The sequence below is a fragment of the Eschscholzia californica genome, unplaced genomic scaffold (assembly GCF_041429995.1).
Source record: "Eschscholzia californica isolate CP2 unplaced genomic scaffold, dmEscCali1.0.p SCAF_3, whole genome shotgun sequence".
NCBI classification, from domain to species: Eukaryota; Viridiplantae; Streptophyta; class Magnoliopsida; order Ranunculales; family Papaveraceae; genus Eschscholzia; species Eschscholzia californica.
The window spans coordinates 59,900,531-59,909,159 of record NW_028238420.1 but is presented as its reverse complement, the minus strand read 5'-3'; the positions used below and the strand labels follow the sequence as shown (position 1 = coordinate 59,909,159).

Here is an 8,629-nt window from a genome sequence, read left to right as displayed (position 1 = left end):
CCCCCATTAAATACCATACCCCTCTTCAACATCTTTCCCTTACAAATTGCAACAAAAATCAATTCAATCTCCTCTCTCTCAATTATACTTTACCCCCCCATGAATGGGAATGACCCTAAACAAGGTAACCCATTACCACCACCATCTCATCAACCACCAATTTCACCACCACCACCACCTCCTCCTCCTCCTCCTCCTCCCACACCTTCTATGCAGTCTTCCACTCAACCACTCAACCAACACCAACTACTATTAACTACCATTTCCACCACTTCTCTAGGTGGACCAACTAACCAACCCACTGCCGGAAAACACCCAATTTATCGGGGAATTCGATGTCGAAGCGGAAAATGGGTATCGGAAATTCGAGAACCTCGTAAAACTTCACGTATATGGCTTGGTACTTTTCCTACACCAGAAATGGCTGCCGTCGCTTACGATGTTGCTGCCCTAGCTCTAAAAGGTGATGATGCTCTTCTTAACTTCCCTAATTCTATCTCACTTTATCCAACTCCCCTTTCTTCATCCCCATCTGACATTCGTGCCGCTGCCACTGCCACCGCTGCTGCCCGCTTAGACACCACTAAGCCACAATCATCTAGTAATCAACAAACTACTAACTTGATAGATGACAATAGGTCAAAGAAGATCATCGATGACAAGGATACATCAAAAAATAAAGAAGAAAAAGAAGAAGAAGATGGTGACGAATTCATGGATGAAGAGGCTATATTCCAAATGCCAACATTATTGGCAAATATGGCTGAAGGAATGTTAGTAAGTCCACCCAGAATAAACTCATCGGGGTCTAACGAGTCGCCGGAAAATTCAGATGGAGAAAGCTTATGGAATTATGACACTTAGAAATAATAAGTCCTTTAGCTACTTCTTGTTGTTCTTTATTTATAGTTCTTGACAAAAAAAAATGTACCAGTAATAGTTAGTGTTTCACGACGACGGGTCGTGGCAGTCTGAAAATAATCTGCTATAACAGGTTTAGGACTACTACCGGAAATGGAACGGTCTGCCGAGAGAAGGTAGGTAAGTGTGAAAGTTTCGTACAAAACGATTATGTCATATTTTATGCGTTTGTGTGGTAATACTACTCCTGTTTTTCTTAATGCAAGAGTCGATGATCTTCTTATTAATTGCAAGAACAAACAACTAAAAAAAGGGAAACTGGTGCCCAAATCTAACCATCCATATGGACTCCATCTTTCCGGGTGACTTATATTTACCCTTACCCTAGTTGTGATCAGTTGTGACGACCCACAAACAACTTGTCACAGTCCGTTTACATATAATATATATACTACTATATATACATGAGACAATTGAGTTCTCCCAGAAAAAATAATTTAAGGATATCTGTTTTAACTTGGTTTTCAGTTGGTTTGAAGAGAAGGGTGATTATCACTTTCTTTCACTGTCCAGTGACATATTCAGGTAGCTAAGTTCATATTGGATCTCAATATCTGAATTTATTGCCCAAAAACTGTTACGTCACGAGTAAACTTCCAACGGACTCCCATGATATAAGTCTTTTTCTCCTGACGAGAATTTGTAGTATCAAGAAAAAACATAGTATGAATTACAAACAAAAAAAATTGGTGCAATTTATTGATCTTCTTGGATTATTCTCACTCAAAATATTGTTTAAGATGTGAGGCTGAGTAGACAATTTATAATACTCAACGGATTAGCAATTTATCTCTGAAATGTACTATAATGTTATTATATACTTGAAGATTACTTACAAACACTTTACTTATACACTAACAATTCACAACTCTAACACTCTTTATTAACGGGGCTACGGGAGTGCTACAGTGACAAAATTTTTGACTTAATGACTTATTTTCATTAAGAAACAAAAGATTTTCAAAGTTTGATCTTGTGATTACTAAATGAAGAGTACATTATATTAGTCCTACGATGACTCTAGAGTTTGTAGGAGATTTCTACAATGTTTTTTTAGCAAAAGATCTAATATATTTATTAGAAATATCTAGAGATGACATTTTTTTTAGTGAGAAAGAATCTAGAGCAAGAAACTTCTAGGTGACTTGAGGAGAGTTGATGGTACCTCTCTCTTCCCAAAACCCAATTCAAAAGGTACTTATACACTAATTAATCACTTATGTTATCCACAAGCTATATGGGATTATCCCAACATGATTGTCAGAAGATACATAAAACAAGTGTTTTCACATCTGTGTATTTTTTTTTAATCTTAGAAAGTTATAGATTATATCACAGATAAATAATTTCATTCTATTCAAATTATGATTAAAATTTTCATCATTTCTTATTTTGTACATGAACTTATAGATAGACATGGTTCACATTCATGAATGCTTATATTCATGAATCTTTTTCATGTATTTTAATATAAGAAAAAAAAACACTTTAACTTAAACACCTAAGTATTGGGAGAGAGATCATACAAAAAGATCAGCCCACAGTTAGTACATTTTCAATATCTTAGTACATGATGCAAATTTTGAATAAATTCAACAAATCCCAATGCTAAGAATAATGTTTTCTATTGAAAATATTTTTGTTGTTGTTACTAATTAACTATATCATTAATGCGTTTTTGGAATAAAATAGATACGGCCATCTTGTTGTCCATAGTGCACTTCGTGTGCGTCCGTAATTCAGTTGCAAATCCATGTCTTATTGTGAAGCATTAAAAACCAAAGGTTGATTGGACTAGAGTTGTTTTTTGAACAAGAAAAGAGTCGCAACTCAACCTTTAGAGGATGTACGAGACACCATTTCCATAGTATTTTTTACGCTTTGAATTCTAATGATATGAAATTTTATTTATCTAAAAAGTAAATTACATGATTCCAATATGGACTATTTTCGACATTTTAATCTTATAAAAGAGAGACTAATGAGAGAGAGAAAAAAAAAACATAAAAATGGCCATTGTTTTATGTGGATTTACTTCCTTGGTAATGAACTTCATAAGAACATAATCAAAACAATAATCTTTTTCATAAGAACATACTCAAAACAATATGTTTTTTTTCTTAGTCAAAATCATGATTGGTCTACAAAACAATGTGGGAAAACCGCAATACCAGTCTTGGCTAGTAGACTAGTCCTAGAAAGGGTAAAGTTACTACAAAAGAAGAAAACATTTTTAGGGGGACAAAAGTGGTTGATAACAACTTGGTCAAAGGAGGTGATTCCAATAACTTCAAAAGAAAGGATTTTGTTCCTAATTTTTTTTTTTTTTTTGTTGAGAAATTTTGTTCCTAATTTGGGCTATGAGAAAAATCAAAACCCCTATTTCTGGAAGCTGCTGACGAAATTGATGACCAATGTTGATGGTTATACCTTGGTGGTGATGTTAGAATTCATCCGCCCTAACTCTTGGGAGAAACTAGCTTACAACAATTCATAACTAAATAAAAAACTTTTCGGTTGGTATCTATCTACTTGGTGATTTATAATGTTCAAGGAGATGAAATATTCTTTACAAGTCTTATGTACCAGCCTAGAAATGGTCTGACACGACTACTTATAATTTCCCAATTTGCACAGCATGACTCGTTTAGAAACAGAATATAACGACCACGGAGATGGTACTAGCAACTCATTCGGACACAATCCATTGGGGAGGTTACGAACCGCAATAACACATTTTGGTACGAGACATTAGATTAATGGATCTAAATTTATCCTTAAAATTATGAGAGTTAGTATTTTATCACTTTGTTGGGCATTATTATTATGTTTGAAAACCTATTTGGAAGGAGAATGTTTTCAAGAGTTTATGTATTTCACAAATTTTATTACCTAAGTAGAATAATGCTGATAAGCTTTAACGGAGAAACTAAGATAAGAATGTTAGGGGGTTTGTTTTGTCCAAAGGAGTCAAGATTCTACAGTCCAATCCAAGCCACTTTTAAGCAACATAATCAAGTAGACCATGTGTCCTTCTCAACATAATCTACTTTCCCTAATTTTCTGCATTTCAATGTGATTTTGGCATTTTAGGGCGAACACTCAATTTTAGAACCTCCACTGCAGCAGTCTCCCAAAATACATATAACCAATAAGTTGACAGAGGATCTGTAATACAACAATCAATTTTAGAAACTCTAAATTCACATAAGATTTTTAGATATCTTTTAAAAATGATTTCCAATGCAAAATTCAATTTTTCATGCAAACTCAATGGGGAGATACTCTTCACCATAACAGAAAGAGATGAAGAGAGAGGAAAAAAGGGATAGAGAGGTGGTGTTGGGCCGGTGTTGAAGGTGGTGGGAGAAAACGATGATGAAGAAGGAGAAAAAAAGTTCATGTTTGAAGATCACGGGAGAAGGTTACCTACCGGTTGGCGACCTTTTGCCTGAGAAAGAAAAAGGTGAGAGGGAGAGATGACGTGGATAAAAAAAGAAAACACAGTATACTTACAAAAAATCTACAATGGTAGATTCATAAAAAATTGAATTCTTTAAATTTTGAGATTCAAAACAAACTGTTGGACACTTATAAGGCTAAAACAACCACTTGATTACAGATTTGGATTTGAAATGGATTAATCCAAAACAATAAAACCTAATCCACCACCATTCGACGTAATGGTTGGACATCTCTCATGAAAGTGGAAACTCGTGATGTATTGAAGTTGACTATAAATAAGATAGGTTCATGAATAAATGGGTTCTTATGTGCTATGGGATGACCTTATGGGTCTTTATATGATCGTTAGGGCTTAAACTGTCTTCAAGATGAAAATTTATTCAATTCATGAAATAGTAATACATTCATAATTTGTGTCATCTAATGACGTAACGACTAACGAGTCTTCAGTCCATATTAAAAAAAACTATAACATCTATATTATCGCGTCGCAATCCAAGTAGACACTTATCCCCACCAAAAGAAAAGACCCACATTGGAAGAACTGACAATAACAAGATTATTGACCTCAAATAAAAATAGAAGGAATACGCAACGTCAGTATTTTCATGATCTCCATTTCCACTCAGACTCCTTGTAATCCAAACAGGGTATGTCTGCTGCAGCCCCAATTAATTCTATTGTAATGTCACTGCACATTTAAGATATAGAAAACAAAACCAAAAGATTTCTAGGTCTGTAGGTGGGGACATTTTCTTCTTTTTTGCTCTATGGAGTGAAATATGAAATTCTTATTTTGATTTCACCTCTGAGATCGGTAAATGGCACAGGAAATCCTATATCACACCATGTGTTTTCGGTTATTTGTCCACATCGCTGCTGGGAAGAACGTTGGTAAATTTATTATTTCGAAGATAATGCTACTCCGAAAGGGCAACTTTTAGACTCCTATCAAACCTCTTCTGTCCTCCCCTACTATTTCTCATCTCTTCTTCACCATAGCCTTAGTTCCTTTAATGATATAAATTTATCGAATATGTACTTTTGATTTTGTTGGAGCAAGTATGTGAAGATAATAATTTTCCTTATTCTAATCTTAAGGAACAAAGCCTAGGGTGACGTATGAGAATAGGTTGGAAGAAAAACAATGTGTATTTAAAGCTCCTGTCTGGTTGAAATACATCTCGTTCAATTGTTTGATATTCATTGATAATTTATGTCATCGAAATGAAAAGAGAAAATGGATACCAAGAACTTACATATCGATTATGTTTTTAATTAGTAACAACAAATGATAATTAAAATTAGAATCATTCTCTCTATTCATTACCGTATATTACATAGAATGTTAACTTTGATTATTTGTAATATTATGTGGAAATAAAATTGTCCTTGAAGTAGTGTTGACATTATGAAGTTGTAAAACTTATAGGATAAAATAGTCAATAGTTCACATTTTTTTTAGCACTTGTATGTTATACAAAACAAACATCAAGCATTTATAAATTCTTTGAACAAAAAAAAAAGCATTTATAAATTGAAAATAAGTGTTAAGGTTTTTTGAGTGGGATTCTTGAGCTTTAGCCTAAAACAAAATTTTGTATTAGTCGGGCTTTGGACTGGAGACCCAAAAGCGATATTGATAAGGCCAGCGCTTTGGGGAAAGCTAAATAATTTCGGGGTGTGAAATTTTAAAGGGAATATGCAAAATTTTGAAAATTTTCTGGGGAAACATGTTTTATGGGGAATATGTTTCAAAATAAAAATAAAAAACCCTCCACCTCACCTCTCTCTCTTCTCCGACCAAGTCGCCGGCCGGAAAATTTTTTGGCCGGCGACCATGAAAAACAAACAAAAAAAAAGTTTCACTCTCTCTCTCTCGCTCTCTCTAGAAACTCCGGCGAAGGGGTTTCCTTTCGCCGAAGTTCCGGTCTGTTGAAGAAGAGACCAGATCGATCTGTTCTTCAACAGACCAGAATGGGTATGTTGAAGAACAGACCGGAACTCCGACGAAGGGAAACCACTTCGCCGGAGTTTCTAGAGAGAGAGAGAGTGAAAAAAAAAATTTCATGGTCGTCGGCCGAAAAATTTTCCGGCCGCCGACCTAGTCGGAGAAGAGAAAGAGAGTGGTGGGGAGAGAGAAGATGAGGTGGAGAGAAAAGATGAGGTGGAGAGAAAAGATGAGGTGGAGAGAGAGAGGTGAGGTGGAGAGAGAGTGAGGTGAGGTGTAGGGTTTTTTATTTTTAACAACTTACAAAATAAAATTATCAAACAAAATTGACCAAGTATTCACACCCCGGAAACTATTTTGCTTTCCCAAAACGCTGACCTATTGATAATTATTGAGCTTAGATTCTCGCTAGTGGTACCGGTGCCCGTGAGGCCATGACAATTCTCTTGAGGATGGAGGGTTTGATAGTTTCACAAAACTTGAGGAGCTTTCAGAACCCAGGTTATAGTTACACAAACTCAAACTTTGCAAGTACCAAAGCTTTTGTTTTGACCCGTACCTAGAGCCTCCACAAGGAACAAATTGCATATCTACCCTTTCAGTTCATGCCTAGACATGAGCAGGGCCCGTCCCGGGCCAAAGCGAGCAAACCCTCGCTTCGGACCCTAGAGTTAAAGGGTCTCTGGAAAGACGCAAAAATGGAAGTAAAGGTGACTTCTGATTTTATATTTTTAGATAAAATTCTAAAAGTAACAAGTATTTTACTTTAGCTTAGTTGGTGAATGATTTGGTAATGAGGCCAAACAACCTGAGTTTGTATTTTCTAGTTTCTGATTTGTTTTTTTTAAGAAAAATGAAACAAATCAAGTTATTAACTTCGCCAAACTCACAGAGTTGCTCACTTGCACGTGAAGCCACTGAATCGGGAATTCGACTGAGGACCGACTAGTACTTTGTCAGAATTTGAGGTAATTTTCGAGTCACTCAATCCAATCGTCCAAGCATAAACGCAGAGTTACGAAATATAAGTTTCGTGCTTAAATTCCACATTAGGTGTAAGAAAAATGTAGAGTATTCTAATATAAGGAAAAAATTACGAAACGCAAGCGCGTCACATTCTTAAAACTCACTTCGGACCTCCAAAATCTATGGACCGGCCCTGGACACGAGAGACAATATCGATAACTATTGGGCCTTGATCATCACATCATATCTCTATCCACCACTATGAGACAACTTACAGTAGTGTAAACACATTGCATTAAACCCATAAGGTTATTGCATGAGTTAGAGAAAGAAAAGTGTCTGTGTGGGTCACTTAAGTTTGGGACACTTTATTTACAAGGTCACTATCAAAATAAAAGTTATAAGCTCTCAATTTCTAGCTATATTTTGATGAGATAGAGACTTAGAGAGAGAGAGAGAGAGAGAGAGAGAGAGAGAGAGAGAGAGAGAGAAGTTATATTAGTGAGAGATTTGGGGAAGTTGACCCTGAAAGGTTAAAGGTGTTAATAGTCGGTGTTTGTTGGTAGTGTTGATTTAAAAGAGAAAGAGGAGGAGAACTTTTCTATTTGATATAGAAGGAAATGATTCAAATATTTGAGAAATTATAATACCTCAAAAAACCGAAAAGTTTGAATGGTTTTAGAAACAAACTTTTGAAAACCATATGTGATTAGACATTCATATGGCCGACAAACTAAAGATTATATTCATGTGTTCATGTTTTTAGGGTTATTTTGATATTGACAGACCCTCCGTGATGCGTAGTGTTCAAGCTAATTTTCCGAAAAGGATTGTTTTTACTCCTCCAATTGTATTCTTTTTTTTTTTTGTTAAGTTCACATGCCACCCTCACCGAAATTAATTTAATTTTTTATATAAACAATCTAACCTAAACTACATCTCTTCATCAAAAAAAAAAAAAACCTAAACTACATCTTTTTTTTACCATCAATCGCCACCTTCCCCCACCACTATACATCCTCCACCTTCTCTGACTACCACTACCATCTAGAACTTTTCCAACGCCGAGCACCATCACCAGCATCTTCATCTTCTCCTTAAAAAACGCTTCCTCACCATCATGGTGGTGGTAATGATGGTGATGCTTGTGGTCGGTGAAAAATATTTGTCGACAAAATGGGCAAATTTGTCACGGATTACATGTGTCATTGGCACGCACACCATCTAATAGGGATGATAGGAGAAAAAGTGAACCCTATGAATCTCAAAACAGATGTGGTCTATGTCAAAGTAAAGTTCGGCAAAATTAATGTTCAGATGATTCAT

At 35.5% G+C, this 8,629-nt stretch overlaps 1 pseudogene across 1 annotated transcript; it reads left to right on the top strand.

Annotated features, from left to right (window-relative positions):
* LOC147552637 (ethylene-responsive transcription factor ERF027 pseudogene) lies at positions 1-1,148 on the top strand (annotated as a pseudogene). Its single transcript, XR_015237726.1, has one exon. The product of XR_015237726.1 is annotated as an ethylene-responsive transcription factor ERF027 pseudogene (transcript).
* Positions 1,149-8,629: the final 7,481 nt, after the last annotated feature.